We start from the raw sequence: 19,496 nt of genomic DNA on the forward strand, positions 1-19,496 counted from the left end.
GTGTGTGTGTGTGTGTGTGTGTGTGTGTAGGATACAAAGAATGAAGGTGTATAAGAGATTTCCTATTTCATTCATATATCCTAGAAATAGGTGTCAAGAATTTACCCTTGACTACCTTAATAGAGAGGTTAAATATAAAATGCAAACCAGATTCTGATCATCTCATATGTTTCCATTTTAAAGATGCAGTTTAGGGACTACATGTATGCAGACCACCATGGCTATTTTTGGATAAATAAAGCAAATATAAAATTTCCAATTACTATGCCATTTTTACCCAAAAGACATAAGGAATTGGTCTCATTGACCTTCTCATTAACTAGCAGGTCAACTTGCTAGGGACCCTAAAATTACTTTTTTCCTGAAATAAAAGCCCCACATTTAGAAAATATCCGAGGACAGAATAAAATCAATTCTCTTCTTCCTTAACCCTTGGCTCCAGTCTGTCTCCCTGATTCTCAAAAGCAAAGAAAAAATGGTATCCAAATACAAATGACACTCCTCAACTAAATGGCACGCACTTAAGCCTGTACTATTATAGGCACTTATTGTTTTGTGCTTCATTCTATTCAACAAAAAATCTTGACCCCAGAATAATTGCAACCCTAGCCAAAACACTTTTGGAGTATTGAATTTGTGTCTGGATAGCTTGATATTAGAAGGATGTGGATTAGAGTTGTGTGCCAAGGCATACCAGATGAGGATAGTGAGGTGACCAGAAGTCAGATCTAATGTAAAAGGGAAGATAGATGTGAAGGAGAAAAAAATGCAATGGGACTTGTTTTTAATTGTTGAAGATTTGTCACACACAAAAAAGAAGAGATAGTCTTGTTTATAATTCTGGAAGATGGAATTTTAAAAGATGAATGCATTTTAAAATTATAAGGACAAATTTTAAACTGCAATAAGCTACATTAGGAGTAAGTGAATGTCTTACCACTAAACACATTTATATAACTCTAAGTTCTGTGATAACTTGTCTTGAGCTCTTGGGTTTGGAGTTTGTAGCACAGGAGTTTATTATTCCTTCCAAGTCTGAGTATCTCAGTAGATTAGGTTAATGTACTGTCCCTATAAACATACAGTTATTAGGAATATGACATGATAACTTGGAAAAAAAATCAGATCTTTCTCTTTTTTTTTAAGATTGGGTAGTTATTCTGTTCTCCTAATCCTTGAAGCAGTGTAAGACATGAAGAAGACAAATTTTATAGTCAGGCTCACCAGTGATTAAATAACTCAAATATAAACTGTGTGATTACTTAAAAAATTGCAGAATTTTCATGAACTCATGTTACTTACCATATAAAATAAGAAGAACATCCTTATAAGGTTTGGAGAGAATTCAAAAAGATAGTGAATCAAAATCATGATTCAGAATACAAACACAATAAATGTAGCTATTGTGATTACTTGGCCATATGCATTTGATGTGCATACGGTTAGTTCTTACACTGCTGATTCAATAGCCAGGGCGCTGAGGAGGTAAAGTAACTGATATTCTGTCATATGTAAATATATAAATGAGTCCACATTCTCATCATTTTTTAACACATAAAAAGCTATAAGGTTTATATCCATAATAATCTCATGGCAAGTGTATTTGAACAAACTGGAATAGCCTGACCTGAATATATCTATTTTTATAAGACGAATCTCAAATCCTACTTGATTCTTTCACACATTATTTCACATAGTCTAACATTCTACAGATATCTGCTTGGAGACCATTATCTACATTTGAAAATAAGTACATAAACTAGATAAGGCACTGCATTATATATCCATTATAATATAGTGGGCATTTCTTTTACTAAGGTGAGCTATAAGACCCAAATATGATTTCGTTTCACTTTTACCCTTCTTAAATCCTCAGTGCTGTTTTCCAAATGTGACACCAATTTTTATTTTTTATTATTATTATTATTTTTTTACTTTTCAAAGAAATGCCAAGTCACATATCCTAATTTTCTAATTATAGCAAATACAGGCATTGAAGCACATAGGGGGGTGGTACTGAAGAGGAAGCATAATGCAAGCTGGGGGCAAAGTACAAGCTAGCCACCCCCCACCAGGGTAGAATATGCATGATATTCCTCAAACTCTCCTGGCTACCCATGAACAAATGAAAGGGGTTTAAGTGCTTGCCATGGTGATGTGGGGGAACAAATGCAAATGAAAAACTGAATTATCTTACTGCCTAAAGCCCATTGACAAGTCCTTGAAACTGGTAGAGTGACCTCCCTCTAGGATCTCAGCTCCCTCTGTGATGAAGACACACTTTGCCAGGGGCAGAAAGGAATCTTGGTTTAACCTTATCCTGACCCACAAGGATCCTGTAAGTCTACTTTAACGTATAAAAATTCCTTTGGAAACTTCCTTTATCTCAACTCCCCCAAGATACATGCTGGTAATCATACTCCAAGCTTATGGCCCCTTGATATACATCTGAAGGATCTCATGACTGAGATTTTACTAAAGGGCAATAAATGGCATTTCCCCAGCAATAGCTAGCCCGTCAAGGTCCTGGAAACCCTGCTTCCAAAATTCCTTAGAGACTTCCACTGTCCCTAACTCCCTTCCAAACTGAAGGTATATAATCAGTTACCCGTCACAACCCCAGCACAGCTCTTTCTGCCCACGGGTTCTGTCCCTGTGTTTTAATAAAATCACCTTTTTGCATCAAAGACATCTTCAGGAGTTCTTTCTTGGCCATCATCCCTGAACACCCATCACCCCAAAACCTCATCAGTATGAAATGAGTCTCTAAAGAAGAGAAGTGCATATATAATTATAAGAAATATAAATCAATAGAATTTACACATAAATGATCTTTATATCAGAAATGATTTAGGGCAGTGTGGTCTTTAGAAAAGCTACATCAGGAACATCCAGGGTGTTTGTTATTAGATTTATATGGCCAGTTCTTACCCTCAAATCAAAATACTTTGTTTATGGATAGGAAATAATACTCAAAACAAGAAATTGGAGAAGTTCTTCTATACTGATTTTGGAGTATTAATGTTTTACCGGAAATGAGAAAAAAATTTGCAGTCTAACTTCAATGTCTGGTCTCATTCAAACAGAAGATAAGTTTAGAGCCACCACCACAGCCACCTATTTCAATAGATTTTATTGTGGTTATTGTAATTTTTAATTATACATTTCCATCTGGTACTTCTTTACATCTTCTGTCTCTTCACAGACATTCTCTATTTTCCTATTTGTTTCAAGAATGTTCATAATTGGTTGTTGGGGTATTTAAAGTCTTTGTCAGAAAATTCCAACATCTGTACCATCTCAGTGTAGGCATCTGTTTCCTGTGTTTTCCTATGTGAATCGAGATTTTCCTGGATCTTCATATGATAAATATTTTGAATTGTTTCCTGGAAGTTTTCAGTATTGTATCTTGAGGATTAAGAATGTGGTGAATGTTGATGCTTTTATATTTATCAGACATTTAACTTGGCTATATTCAGGCACTAAGTTACACTGGCCTTTTGTGGGCTATAGTTCCGATGAGTTCAGTTTTCAAAGCCTTTGCAATGCTATTTGGATTTTATAATGAATTTATAATAGCTTTTAAAATATTAAAGATACAAAGAAGTACACACTTGCAATACCAGATATTTGGATATTTGTATTATAAGGTTACCACAATCAAGTCACAGTGCAGAAATCGTTAGCAACCTTGAAAAATAACAACTAGTCTATAGGACCCATTAGAGCAGGGTATAACAATTTTTTTTTCTGTAAAGAGTCAGATGATATATTTTAGTTTTTGTGGGCCGAGAATAAAAAGTGAGGATATTATTTAGAGACATTTAGAGAAATAACAAATATCCAAATAGTTTATTGATTCAATTTAATATATAATAACAATTTTCAAAAATACAAATATATTAAATATCAGAATGGGATTCTTCTTAAAAAAAACATTTTTTTTCCTAATTGGGGTTCAAAGTCTATATTCCCTATCTTAAAAATTGATTGCTCATCTGCTGATGATGATCTACAGAGAGATTTTATATATCTCTGAAAATTTTTTTGTTTGTTTTTTTTCACACAGACAGGTGATACATGGGACACTCACAATGCTGTCATGTCATAGCTTTCTCACTACAGTTTCTAGCGCCAGGGGCAGCAGTGTAGAGAAAACACTACATATGGCCTCTGTCTCAAATACTCAATTCTGCTGCTTTGGTGGTGAAGAAGTCTTAGATGAAACTAAAATGAATAATGTGTCCGGATTCCAATAAAATTATATTTATGGATAATGACCTTTTAATTCAATATAATGTTCATGTACCCTAAAGTATTATTCTTACTTTATTTTCCAACATAAAACATATATGAACAGTTCTTAATCTTTAAACTACCCAAACCTGAGGGAGAAGTGATGAAGGATAGTGGATTTAGACAGTAGGCAGGAGTTTGCCAAACCCTGCATTAGAGGAAATATTAAGATAGACATTTGTTGAAAACCCAGGAGGGTCAGAAATGCCAGCAGGGACTGAGAATCTGTGCAAAGCTTATTGGACAACTAGGTGTTAGTATGGTCCTGAAGGGAGACCCACCTGCAGAATACAATAGGCTTGATGTACGAAAACACTAAAGAGACACCAATGAAATAGAGGTTAACTGAACCTTACTAGAGGTACAATCTAGCCTCAAATAAAATAGTTCTTAGTTAGAATAAATTGATTAATCCTCTTGATTGGAAAAAAATTGATCAAACAACAGTATTTATGCCTAGTAGTAGAAACTAAGAACTCTCTTTAGAGAAAGATAATTTCATTTGAGTATTCTATATATTTCATACACAATGTCTGTCATTAAATAAAAATTATTAGGTAGGCTACATAATGGCATCGTATTACTGAACATCAAGGGAAAATGACAGTGGAAACAAATACACGGGTGGTTCAGATATTGGAATTAGATGGCAAGGACTTTAAGTGACTATGATAAGTATGTTCTAAAATACGGAAAGAAAAAAAGTTCAAAAATAGCTGAAAAGCTGGAGATTTTCTACAGTGAATTGAATTTTTATTAAGAATTGAATTGTGTTAAAATTACTGAAGAGTACAATATAGCAACAATAAGGCAAACAATGATGAGGAATAAATTAAGTGTATTATGAATTAATGATTCAATGTATTTAAATCAAAATCCCAGGTCTATTCTGTGTGTACTAAACCAAGCCGCTGATTTAAAACTCATGTGAAAATTGGGGCGCCTGGGTGGCTTGGTCGGTTAAGGGTCCAACTTCGGCTCAGGTCATGATCTCATGGTCCGTGAGTTCGAGCCCCGCATCGGGCTCTGTGCTGACAGCTCAGATCCTGGAGCCTGTTTCAGATTCTGTGTCTCCCTCTCTCTCTGCCCCTCCCCTGTTCATGCTCTGTCTCTCTCTGTCTCAAAAATAAATAAACGTTAAAAAAAAATTTAAAACTCATGTGAAAATGGAGAAGGTAAATAAGAGCCAAGGAAATTTTGAAGAAATAAAAATAGGAAGACTTACATTTCAAATAGTATGTCTATTGTAATGCTCTTATAATTAAGATGGTATAGTATTGGTACAAAGAAACCAGAAAAGTTCAGTTGAACAGAACAAAAATTTTCATAGATATACACATATAAAGTCACCTGATTTATTACAACATGAAACTTCAATGCAGTAAGGAAAAGATGGACTTTTCAATTATAATACTAAGCCATTGGACAATATATGGAAAAGAAGAACTTTTAGCTAATGCTATTTCATCTACATACACACACATACATATATTCTATGTGTATAGATATGTGTGTACATAGAGCATATATACATTCTATGTTATTGTTGATTGAAATATAAAAAAGTAAAGCAAGAGTTGTGTCTTTTTCTCCCCTTAGGAGATAATGGGTTAGTATCTCTAAGACCCTATTATATGCAAAGTTTTGTAGTTTAAGATTCAAAAATTAGTGGCAGTGAAGGGAAAGAAAAAAAAAAGAAAATTACCACACTAAAATTAAGAACTTTTTTGTCGTAAAAAACATACTACAGAATTATGAGAATGAATAGGCATAAACTTCCTTAGCAGCATTAATTAAAGCTAACTTTATACTCAGTGGAGAAAGACTGAAAGTTTCTCACTCAAGATCAGGAATGAGGTAAGGCTGCCTGTTTTTCACCACTGCCATTCAACAATGTACTGGAAGTCTTTGCCAGAACAATTAGGAAAGAAAGAAATATAAAAGACCTTTCGATTGGAAAGGAAAAAGGAGATTATGCCCATTTACAGGTGACATGATTCCATACAAGATCAACATATAAAAATTACTTGTATTATTATATAACCACAGTGAAAAATCCAAAAGGGAAATTAATAAAACAAATCCAATTGTAATAGCATCCAAAAAATATCTTGGAATAAATTTAACCATGGAGGGGAAAGACTAGTACACTGAAACCTACAAACCAATACTAAAAGAAATTACTTAAAAGGTACAGAATGTTCTTCTGAGATGATGAATAAGTTTTAAAACTAGACTTGTGCATTTCAAAATGGTTAATTGATTAATTGTATGCTATGTGAATTTCACCTCAAGTATAAGAAGAAAAAAAAACAGGCTAGAGTCTACATAGGGAGTGGGAAGTCAGATAGTAGAAAGGTAACTAGTGGTGTTTTGTGGATTCCATTAGTGTTTCATTTCTTGATTTGGGCACTGACTTTAAATGTGGTTTCACCATGAGAAAATTTTGGGGCTATATGTCTTTTATTTTATACTTTTACATATGTATTTTGTATTTTAATAAAATTCATAAAAATGTAATTGAACTCTCCAACCCAATTAAAACAGTTTTAAATATGATTTTACAACATATCATTCACAAATTTAATTTTAAAAAGATAAATGTTGGGGCGCCTGGGTGGCGCAGTCGGTTAAGCGTCCGACTTCAGCCAGGTCACGATCTCGCGGTCTGTGAGTTCGAGCCCTGCGTCAGGCTCTGGGCTGATGGCTCGGAGCCTGGAGCCTGTTTCAGATTCTGTGTCCCCCTCTCTCTCTGCCCGTCCCCCGTTCATGCTCTGTCTGTCTCTCTCTGTCCCAAAAATAAATAAAAAACGTTGAAAAAAAAATTAAAAAAAAAAAAAAGATAAATGTTACTCAGAAACAATTGTTACACAAAACTGTTCAAGACCAAGAAAAAAAATAGAACTAATTGTACATAAGAATGAATACTAAAATGAAATAGTCATATGTCACATTTAGAAGTTAGGAGAATATGATATCATAAAGGGCCAGTTATCCTATATGTACATATTAATATAAATGCAATGAATACAATCAGAGGGTTTTTGTTAAATTTTATAAGATGATTTTAAAATTGATATGAAAAACATGGATTTTAAACAATCAAGGGATGGTTGAATTAGAACAATGAGACAGGCAGAATTCTAAGATTGCCCTCAAAGCCTCCTCCCCTTGATATAGCTGTCCTATTCTCTGGAATTTGTGACTATGATTATCTAGCCATTCTTGTGTTTAGAATATGTGATAATGTCATGTAGCCCAGTTTCCTTAAAGAAAGGAAGATTAAAATGAATGAATTTGAATTCTGTATATTAACAAGTTATATCTCACTGTATAACATCTAAGAAAAATCAAATTATAGAATAATACAGGTAGCATAACACATTCTATTCAACAAAATCAAAACATGCAAGATAATATTTATGGGAAAATGCATAAGTACTACACAGGGAAAACCAAAATAATGATGAATGTTAAATTAGACCAGTAGTTATTTGCATATGGGTGTGGAGGGTGGTAAGTGATAGGGACGGTGACAGGAAAGACACATGTGGTTTTCATTGCATTAAGTAAATTTTTATTTGTAAAGGTGGACTGTAGAAATATAGATACTTCACATTTTATAAAATGGTATGCTTTACATATTTTATATCTGTAACATTCCATTATTTTATGAGAGTAACTTACATTGCGTTTATCCTTTATAGGTTTTGAAAACATTAAAACTTTTTATCTTAATTAACCATCAAAATCTTTCTGCTTTTGGTCAGTCAGGCATTTTTACTACCAAATTTGTAGGTAGAGAAAAACAGTTTAGCAAATGGCAGTATCCACAAAAGTTTTCAGATAGCACATTTAGAGTAGTATTCAATACACTGAGCTACTTCTTTTGAAAGGGAAGGAAATGAATGTTTATTGAATATCTGCAAAGTGCCAGGTCACTGACATATTATCTCAATAAATCCAGTGAAGTAGATATCCTTATGCCATTATAAAAATAAGAAACTTGACATTAGAGAGGCTGTCACTTGCCCAAAAATTCTCCCCCAGAAGCAAAGCTAGGCTATTTGTATGACCACAACAGCCCTGTTTATTTCATATCTTACTGACTCCCCAAGTACCTGGCTTCTTGGTTAGTAAGGACATAAGTATTAATTGAAGAATGTATATCATAAAATAAAAAGATCCAGTAATTTGCCTTCCTGCAAAGAATTTCTAAATTCATATGAGACTGCTTTCAAAATTGTTCTCTATATGAAAACAAATATTGTCTAAAATGAGGAAATATCTTAATACTTTTCTAACTTAAAAATTAATACTCTTAGCGTTTTTTGGTTGTTTTTTTTTCCCCTCCCAATTTTGCTATTCTTTGAAGTGGGTAACACTTAATGTTGAAAATTTCCACACTGAAAGTCATTTCCTCACAGATCATAAATCCACAGTACTGGAAAGTAATTCCCTTTTCTTACTTATGCAACAACATCACACTCCATGCTGAGTGCTGGCTACTCTTTTGGTTCCATAATGCTGCAGACTGAATCCTAAGTTTAGTTTCCTTGAAAGTTAGACCTTTCATATCTGATTTAGTAATTGATCCAAGTACTACAAAAAGAATGTTTTAAAGCCTTTGCATATTAGTTAAATTAAGGCTGCCAAACACCTCCTGTCTATTGACCTTCATTCTTCCTCACTGAGGAGCCCTCACCTTGATTTATAGAACAGGTCGAAAGAAATATCAAAGTCATTATTTGGACTTCAGCTATTCAACTTTGAGTCTTAATCCTTATAAGCCTGCCATTCACAAGCTTCCTGGAAATTTTCTTTTGAACCTAAGATCTGAAGTTCTAACATCATAATGTCCTTGAAAAACTGGAGAAAGAAACAGAAAAAACTTCCCTCAAATTATTACCTACTGTTCTAGATATTCTTAGATTTTAGTGAGAAGAAAAATATATTTGAACAGTTACCAAGCGTTCAAATTGGTGGTATTTTTCACAAAATGTTCTTCTATTCCTACTGTATTATCTATTTTCTTTAATGAACTCTGTTATTTTGTTTATCTTCATGGAGCATCTATTTAAGCTATAAGATTGAGCATTACCACTAATAAACACTGAATTCAAGCTAAATTACTTCTTCACTTTTTGAAATGTATTTTTATGAAGCAACAACAATGAATATTAAGCAATGGAGTAATAATGTTAAATCATAATATATTATGTAACATTTCTTTATGCATATAAGAGGAAACCCTGAAAATATTGCTTTCTCTAAATTTGTGTAAAGTCAAGGAGGATTATTTACTTGCAAATATTTAATAACATCCCTTTATTATTATATACTACAAGAATGAAATGTATGATTTATTTAATTTAATCTCCCTGGAGTTATCTTAACATTATGTGAAACGTAAAATTTCAGGTCCCAGTGGTGTGTTTTTACTACTGTTCCTCCACATAGAAAAGTTGATCACATATTTTAATATACTTTTGCATATCTACTACAAAGGCATAATGAAGTTCTGCAAATACTTCAGCATTTTAAATATAATAATTTTACACATAAACCATGGAGGTTGAGTAATTACTTAGTAATGAGTCCCCGAGTGAAAGGCTGCTTCAACAGCTGGATCTTCTGAATATGGACAATAGTGACACCATAGACCCAGCAGTAAGGACAATTTATTATTTTATTTTGAGAGTAGTTTCAGAGCCCCTGTCAGCCAGAATTTTAAAGATATAGCATAGAGAATGAAGAGACATCATTAAATATTTAAAAAATAGAGAGAGATTCTAAATGCCACCAAGTTGTTTTGGGATTTGGAAAAATAATATTTAAAAAAATAAACTCTGGGTATTTAAAGCCAATAATATAAATAAGTATAATTATTGCATTTAGGATTACCCTTAGATAAGATCTTGTCCAATGCCACTCAAATCTAGGATACATTTTCAAGGAGTCATTTCTTTCTTATAATTTTATAATAATTTGTTAACTGCCATTTATTCTAAATCCTCTGGATGGCAACTCCATAATTTTACAGTACCAGTCAATTATAGAGCCAAAGTTTGGGTTTAGCATTGAAAAGTTGTTATGTATTTAAAGTGACAACATTTAATTTATACTCTTTTGATAAGTATATCTCATTAAACTAATTTTGGCTTGTCTTAATGTGAAAATACAAACAATTGTGTTCATTATCAAATCTGAAACTTAGGTTGACTTTATTAAAAAAAAGCATAGAAGGGCGCCTGGGTGGCTCAGTCGGTTGAGCGTCTGACTTTGGCTCAGGTCATGATCTCACGGTCTGTGGGTTTGAGCCCCGCGTCGGGCTCTGTGCTGACAGCTCAGAGCCTGGAGCCTGTTTCCAATCCTGTGTCTCCCTCTCTCTCTGCCCCTCCCCCAAGTCTCACTTTGTCTCACTCTGTCTCTCAAAAATAAATAAATATTAAAAAAAAAAAAAAAAGCATAGTAACACCAATGAAAAGCCATGATATCACATAATACTTTATGAGTTAAGGTATAATAAAAAGGTGTAATAGAATTACACACTTCACATGGTAGAATAATTATGCCAAATGCAAAGGAACCTTCAATTTTAGGAAGGTCCAGTTTTGTACATATCAAGTTCTAACAGTTAATTTATAGTAAATGTAATAGCAAAGTTGCTAATAGGTAGCTAATTTACAATTATTTAACTATAATCAATTGTAATTGCAAAGATATTAATAGTTATAAAATATATTCCATTTACTATTCAATTGTTTAATAGTCATTCAATAGTTAATAATGTAAATATTTTGATGTTTGTTGTTATTTCTTTGGTTCATTAAAAATAAGCCAGTATTTAAAATTATTTATCGTCTTCAAAACAACATAATTGATCCCACTAAATAGTTATTAACTGGAATTTTATTTGTTTTGTATTACTGCTTATATTTAATTTGTGTATGTTTGATTTTATAATTAAATTAGATATATATGCACTATAAGTAATATTATATCATTAATATAAATGAACATTGATATCGCCAGAGGTATTTTCTTCTATTGAATCGATTTGATTTGAGAAATACTAATTAAATTTTGTTTTAATTTTATAGCCAAAAAAAAAAAGAATAGGAACTGAGTTTGAATTATTACATTATGAAACTGATTATATATATATATATATATATACACACACACACACACACACAAGGAATTATTATATAAGAAAACATAAAAGGAAAATATAAATGTGTTAAATATCTTTGATCTTCAGAAATTCATAATTCAATAAGATAACATTGAATTATAGTTTTGTTTTCTAATTTATAATAAAAATTATTTCATAAGATATAAATATGATGTTCCTTATATGTTTTATTGGGATCATAGCATACATTGTGATCTTTTAGTATACTCTTTGAAGATCTTTTCCATTGTTGTTTGCTTCTCCTTCCTCCTAATACCACTCATTGAAAACTTCTCACATGAGATGTATTTATGAATATCTCATATTTTTCTCTCCTCTCCTTCTTTTCCTAATATTTTGTTAGATCATTTCTACAGTTCCATAGCTTAAATTGTTAACATCCTCTTATATCATCATAATTCTATTTGCTTCATATTTCACTTTAATTTTATTCCATGCTGATCCTCAGTCTTTACATAGACTAATTTTCTATCATTTCTTGATTGGTTGAGTGCTACATTCTAGTAGTTGCCTAAGAAGGACTCTAGGAAAATTATTTCTTATGTTCAATATTTTGGTAGCCATTTTATAATGATGGGCAGTTTGGCTAGGTATAAACCATTTAGCAAGCTTTTCTTAAGCATAAAAGTGACACCATTGTTTTCATGTGCTGAATATTGAGGTGGAAAAATCTGAGTGAACTCTGATTTTTCTCTAAGAAAAAAAAAAATAAATCTTTCACTTGAATGCCCAAATGATTTTTATCTTTCTTATCTTATCATCTTACTTTCATTTTTTAATGTTTGTTTACTTTTTTTGAGAGAGACAGAGATAGGCAGAGGTACTAGCAGTGGAAGGGCAGAGACAGAGGGAGACACAGAATCTGAAGCAGGCTCCAGGTTCTTAGCTGTCAGCACAGAGCCTGACCTGAGGCTTGGAATCACAGACCAAGAGATCATGACTTGAGTGGAAGTCAGACGCTTAACAGGCTGAGCCACCCAGGCGCCCCAAAATGATTTTTTATTTTAATTAGATTAATGTTAACTAGAAGGTTACTTCTTTATTTACATAAATCTTTGGGATTTGGGTTTTTTTCGGGGGAGAGTCAATTATTCCTTGCATGTGGTATCTTAGTGACCTCTATTTGCTGTGATAATTTGCTTTTTCTAGAATGTCATAAAAATAGATATTTTATAACCCCATACTTCTTTCACTTGGCATATCTTTTAAATTGATCCATTGGATCCACTGGATCCATTGATCCATTGTCAGCTGCAAATGTCAATTTCTGCTGACAATTAGTATTATATTGTCTCAACACACAGAATACATTTCTGAGAGTATCTGCTCCTTTTGAGCTTGTTTCCAGTTTGGGGATATTACTAATGAAGCTGCTATAAATATTAACTTCATAGTACATAAACATTAATCTCCTTTAAGTAAATACCTAGAAATAAAGTTGGTAAATTGTATGGTAATTATGTTTAATTTTGTAAGACACCGATACATTTTTTGAATGTGGCCTTACCATTTTGCATTGCCACTAGCAACACATTAGACTTCCATTTATTTCATCTTCTTTCAACACCTCCTGTTGTCCAACATTTACTTTTTATTTTTAAACAGCTTTACTGAAGTATAGTTGATATAAAAAATTATACCTATTTAATGTATACATTGAAGAGTTTGGACGTATGCCTATACCCATAAAACCATCACCACAATCAAGGTAATGGACATAGATATTACCTCCGAAAGTTCCTTTGTGTCTCTTGTTTTGTTTTGTTTTAGTTTGTTTTTTTTGCATATATTAAGAACAATTAACATGAGATTTCACCTCATGACAAAATTTTAAGTGCAAAACACAGTATTGTTGATTATAGACAATATGCTATACAGACCTCTAGAATTAATTCAAGTTGCATAACTGCAACATTTTATCCCTTTTATTTATTTTTTATGTTTATGCCAGATTATTTAAGCAATAATTGGAAAATATAATTGTAAGTATTTAAAATGTACAATATGATGGTTTGATATATATATATATATATATATGTATATATATATATATATATATATGGTAAAAATGTTTAAAGTAAGATAATTAACACACCCATTATCTCACATAGTTTTTTGTTTGTGTATGTTTGTTTTTCGGTAGTAAGAATGTTTAAGATCTGCTCTTACAAAATTTAAAATGCACAATATTATATTATTAACTATAGTCTCCATGCTGTATATTAGATCTTCAAAAATGGTAACTAAAAGTTTGTACCTTTTGACCTAAATTTCCCCATTTCCCTTTTCCACCCCCTTAGACCCTGGCAACCACCATTCTATTCTCTGTTTCCTATGTAATGGGGATGATGATGATGATTATAATTATTATTCCACAAGTGAGTTATATCATATAGTATTTGTTCTTTGCTGTCTGGCTTATTTCATTTAGGATAATGCCTTCCAGATTCATCCGTGATGTCACAATTGGCAGGACTGCCTTGTTTAAATGGTTGAATAATAGTTCATTGTGTGTGTATGTGTGTGTGTGTGTGTGTGTGTGTGTGCGCGTGTGTGTGTGTACACATGTTTTCTTTATCCACTCACCCATTAAAAGACATTTAGGTTGCATCCATATTCTGGCTATTGTGAATAACTGCAATGAACATAAGAGTCTGGATATCTCTTTGAGATGCTGATTTTATTTCCTTAGGATATATATCCAAGAGTAGGATTGCTGAATCACATGGTAGTTCTATTTTTGGGGGGTGGGGGTGGGGGGAGAACTACATAGAGTTTTGCATAATGGCTGTAACATTTGCATTCCTACGAACAGTTTACAAGGGTTCTAATTTCTCCATATTCTCGTCAATATTTGTCATCTCTTGTCTTTTGATACCAGATATTTGAGGTGATGTCTCATTGTGGTTTTGATTTACATTTGATATTTAGTGATGTTTAGCATCTTTCCATGTACCTGTTGGCCATCTGGATATTTTCTCTGGAAAAATCTCTATTCAGGTCCTTTGTCTACTTTTTATTTCAATTGTTCTTTGTTTGTTTGTTTGTTTGTTGTTGTTGAGTTGTATGAGTCTCTTATATATTTTGGATATTAACCCTTGTCACATATATAGTTTGCAAATATTTTCTCCTATTCAATAGGTTGACTTCAATTTGTTTTCTTTGCTATGTAGAAGCTTTTAAATTTGATGAGTCTCATTTGTTTATTTTAGCTGTTGTTGTCTGTGCTTTTAATGTTTTACCCAAGAAATCACTGCTAAGACCAATATCAAGGAAATTTCTCCTATGTTTTCTATTAGGACATTTATGCTTTCAGTTTTTACATTTAAGTTTTTAATCCATTTGGAGTTAATATTTTTGAGTGGTGTAAGATTGGGGTCCAATTTCATTCTTTTGCATGTGGATACCCATCTTTCCCAAATACCACTTATTGAAGAAACTATGTTCTTGAACCCTTGACAAAGATTAGTTGACACCACATGTATAGGTTTATTTCTGGGCTCTCTATTCTGTTCCATTTGTTTATATCCCTGTTTTATGCCTTTACCATGCTATTTAACTATCATTGTCATTTTTGCTGGCATTTCCCTGATGACTAATGGTATTGATGATCTTTTACTGTGCTTATTTTCCAATTTACCCTCATGTGTTTTTAATGATAGAAACAGTTGCTCCACATCAGCCCCAGCAATTAGAATTATCAGTGTTTAACTATTCCAGTGGGTATGTAGTGGCATCTCATTGTGAATTTAATTTCCTCGATGACCAATGAGATTGGCCAATATTTCACATATTCATTGGCTTTCTGTGAAGCACTGTTTGTTCAGGCCTCTTCCTCATTTTTTAAATTTAATTATCTTTGTTCTTATTGGAATGAATGAGTTATTTTCATACCCTGGAAAATTCAGCTTATGTGTTGGAAGTATCTTACCCCGGTCTGTGGCTTGGCAGTTCCTAAATCAAAGCTGTCTTTAGATACACCTTTTAATTTTTTTTAACTTAGAACTTCATATATCCTGTTTAAGAAGTATTGCCATATGTCAAGGTTTTTTTTTTCCTATATTTTTTCTATAAGCTGTAATGTTAAACACTTTATATCTACAATTTATTATGAACTAGTTGTGGATGCTTTGAGAAAAGAGTCAAGTTTCATTTCACTTTTTCTATGGTATAGCCAGTTGACTCAGGACCATATTTTGGAAAGCCTAACTTTTTTTTCTTCCTATTCCACAGTGGAACTTTAGTCATAAACCAGTACACATTATATTTGCTTATCTATGTTTTTCCTTTCACAAATACCCCACAGTTTACATTACCATAGCCCCAAATTTCAGAATGTAGTGGATAAAGATGGAAGGGGCCTTAGTATCTTCAAATTAGCAGATTCAATTTGATTTGTCTGTTTCTGAAAATATCCCAACAACTTGACACTGACTGTACAATATTCCTCTCTTTTTCTTTTATTTTCTGTTTTGCTCTATCATGTCCCTTTTTCTTGTTCCTTTTCTTCCAAAGGATCCCTGGAATCAACCTTTCTAAATCAGCAGCAAGTGGTAAGTATATTTTTTTAATTTATATTTTTAATATGTTTATTTGTGTGGAAGAGTCTAGTGACATGATGGCAAAGAATAAAACTCTTACTCTTCCTGCTGCTTGAGGAAGATTATAAGTATAAAAAAGATAAGAGACTAAAAACAGCATTCTGGCGATTCAGGCAAATTGATTCCTTACCTTCAGAACTATGGGACCTATATTCTCAGAGAAAAGACAGTAAATTGTTCAAAGCCATCTAATAACCTGATACCAACAAAACAAATAAGGTGATAAATTTATGGAGTAATGGGAATAAATATTCTAAATGATATTTTATGACTAAGCTATATATTCTGATTACCTCCTGCACATTTTTGGACTTATAATTACTAGAATTTCAACTGAAAACTATAATGACAAAGGAAGGCATGCTATGATAAAATTATGGTATTTAGAATAATCCAACATTTATAAAGGTGAACTGTAGTTTTTACTGTATCAATGCAGACCTAAGGCTTTAAAACTCTAATTTTAGGATCATCTCCTAGTCCTAAATCTCGGTCACCTTTAGTAGCCATTTGTTTTCTTAAGACACAGCAATGAGTGATAAGGTTGCATAGAAACATGGAAATTGCATACCATATTTCACTTTAGAACTCTATTGATTTTATGCAGGATATAGGAAAGGGAGACACATACAAGCATAGGAGGATATGATCTTATAACCCAGAAAAAGTTAAGATGCCTTGCCATAAAAATAGCATTGCCTGTTGTGACAAGTTGAAATGTTGGAAGAGTACAATGTGCCTAGGTTTACTATGAAATAACTGCAAAATTTTCAGTATTATCCCTACAGCAAGACACTTTCAAAAGTATAAAATAACACAACTGAATAAAGCAATCTTGGCTTTGCACGTTATTGTCAACCCAGTTCAAATAACACCAGTATCTCAATAATATTACTTAAATGTCAGTTACTGGTCTATATTAATTGTAGATAATTATTGAAAGATAAACTTTGCTCCAAACTGCTCTGTCCATAAATCATTATGCATATCACAGATGTCCATCATGATCAGTGACCAATTATACCGCTTCTGAAGTCTGTCTATAATTGGGTACTGTCTTATTACTGAGTTCATGCAAAAACAAAGTTGTATTTGTATTGCCTCCTTATCTCCATGTGATAAACCCTCATGACAGTTTACCAGAATGAATCATCAAAAGAGGGATATGAAGGGGTGCCTGGGTGGCTCAGTCGGTTAAGTGTCTGGCACTTGATTCCCACTCTGGTCATGATCTTACAGTCTTGGGATTGATCCCAAGGACTCTGTTCCTTGGACTCTGTGCAGACAATGCAGAGCCTTTTTGAGATTCTATCTCTCTGCCCCTCTCCACCTCTCTCTCTCTCTCTCTCTCTCTCAAAATAAATAAATAAACATTTTTTTAAATAGGGATTTGGCCAAAACCCGAAAGGTGATAATTCTGGATATGAAATTTGAGTGGAATTTAAATGGAGTTACAGAAGAAAGAGCAGACGGTGGTGATGTTGGCATTGCTAAAGTTTGAGAGACTCTAGTCTTCACCGAAGGAATTTATTGAGGGTGAGCTTATCGACCTAAATGAAAAAAGTTGTTGTGAAAAAAAAAAAATTATGAAGTCTCAGAGGTTGTGAAGCCTAAAACAAAACAAAACAAAACAAAACAAACAAAACATACACACACACACACACACACACACACACACACACACTAATGGAACTCTTGGAGATATTTTGTGACATTTAAAGCTCTAAGCATAAAATTTTGAAAGCTGATCTCAGAACTTAGAAATTCTCATCACAATTTCCAATACATATAAAGGATATACTGTATTGTAAGGCATAAAATGAGAAGACAAGTATTGTTCAAACTATTGTTGGTAAATTTTTATGAAGAAATAAAACATTTTAATTTTTAACACTTCTAATATTTTAAGATACAGTAAACTAAGTAAATATTAACTTTGCTTTTTCACTTCACTATGCATGTATACCAATAAAAGTGTTTTTAATGTTGTAATATTTTTTTAAATTTATGGACAATTGTATTTTTCCCATTGATTATTATGATCACTATTCATAGCTTTAGCTTGCATTTTAATTTTTCTGCACTACCGTGCAAAGTGAGGGTGGTATGTATCATCCTCAGGTGATTTATTTGTTGGTAGAATTTGTGTCCACAATAAAAACTATAGCCAGAAATGCAAAATATTTACATTAAACTAAGAGGGAATTGTTCAAGAAGACTAATGCACACTATTCCCCTTTTATTTCTGGCTTAAAACTATATTGGGAGCCTTCTTAAAAGTGAGGGCCTGAAAGTTTGGAAAATTTTGTTTCCTTTTCCAAAGATTAGTTGCTCTTTGAAAAAAAAGAGTAGAAGGAATGGAAGACAGGTGACAAAATTATCTTCACAATTATGAAGAAAATAGAGGTAGACTCCTGGGAGCCATTAATTAAGTCATTCACTCATTTAACAAGTATTTTCATGAAGTGCATAAAAATTAGTTAAATATGAGGGACATTACAGCATAGATATATCCAAAGGTGTAGCCAGTGTCAAAATTTAAAGATGCAAGGAAAAATCTGGAGAGCAATTACCTTGAATAGGTGAGAGGAAAATGGAAGGTTTAGCTTTAGATCAAAGCAGAGGTAGTTCATGCATAGTAATGAGGAGAGAAAAGAGAATAGAAGACTCTAGACAGAGCCAGTTTGTCTTTTTTGGAAGTAGGAAACTAAGGCAGTTCTCTCTATATATCTTTTTTCTTTTTTTGCAGTGAAATCATAAGGATGGTCATTAGTGAAGACGAACAGAGAGTAGGGACTGCTTGTAATTGAAAAGGTAAAAAGATATGAAATAGCCATCACAGACTGATAAATTAGATTGACTCTGAAAATATGAAAGCGTTGCTGGGAAATTGCAAGGGGTCTTTTGGGGTCATAAATTCAAAGTAAAGTGATTTGCACGAGATCCCTTCCTTTTTCCCTTCCAGTCATGTTCATTTCTTTTAATATATCAAAACAGAAGAAGGCATCATTTTACTGGTTTACACTTTTTAAAATAAGTTCTTTGATGGAAACTAAGGGAGGGAAAGGAAATAATGAAGGTATGCATATGGATAAAAGCATGGACCATGAGATCTAAATAAGATAAAAGGAAGTCATGACTTGGAGAATGATGATATGGGGTAAAGTTAAGGAACTAGCTATCCCCATTATTTGAAATCTTATCAAACTGAATACTACTAAGAGGAAATCTGCTAGAATTGGGGAAGTAGTGGTGAAATGATGAGAGTATTGAAATACATGTTTTAATAGTTAAGTAACAGGTAGTGACGAATTTTATTTTATTGTTTTTTAAATTTTTTAAATGTTTATTTATCTTTGAGAGAGAGAGAGAGCGCACAAGCAGGGGAGGGACAGAGAGAG

The 19,496-nt window shown here is 32.7% G+C and overlaps 1 long non-coding RNA gene across 1 annotated transcript in view; it reads left to right on the top strand.

Moving 5' to 3' along the window:
• LOC125924948 (uncharacterized) overlaps positions 1 to 18,982 on the top strand; it is a 28,318-nt gene extending 9,336 nt beyond the window's left edge. Inside the window, exons 2-3 of the long non-coding RNA XR_007458628.1 lie at positions 16,010 to 16,047; positions 18,845 to 18,982. This is a non-coding gene — a long non-coding RNA (uncharacterized LOC125924948). The remainder of the gene's footprint in view (positions 1 to 16,009; positions 16,048 to 18,844) is intronic.
• The last annotated feature ends 514 nt before the right edge of the window (positions 18,983 to 19,496 follow it).

Source organism: Panthera uncia, chromosome F2 (assembly GCF_023721935.1).
Source record: "Panthera uncia isolate 11264 chromosome F2, Puncia_PCG_1.0, whole genome shotgun sequence".
Classification (NCBI taxonomy): domain Eukaryota; kingdom Metazoa; phylum Chordata; class Mammalia; order Carnivora; family Felidae; genus Panthera; species Panthera uncia.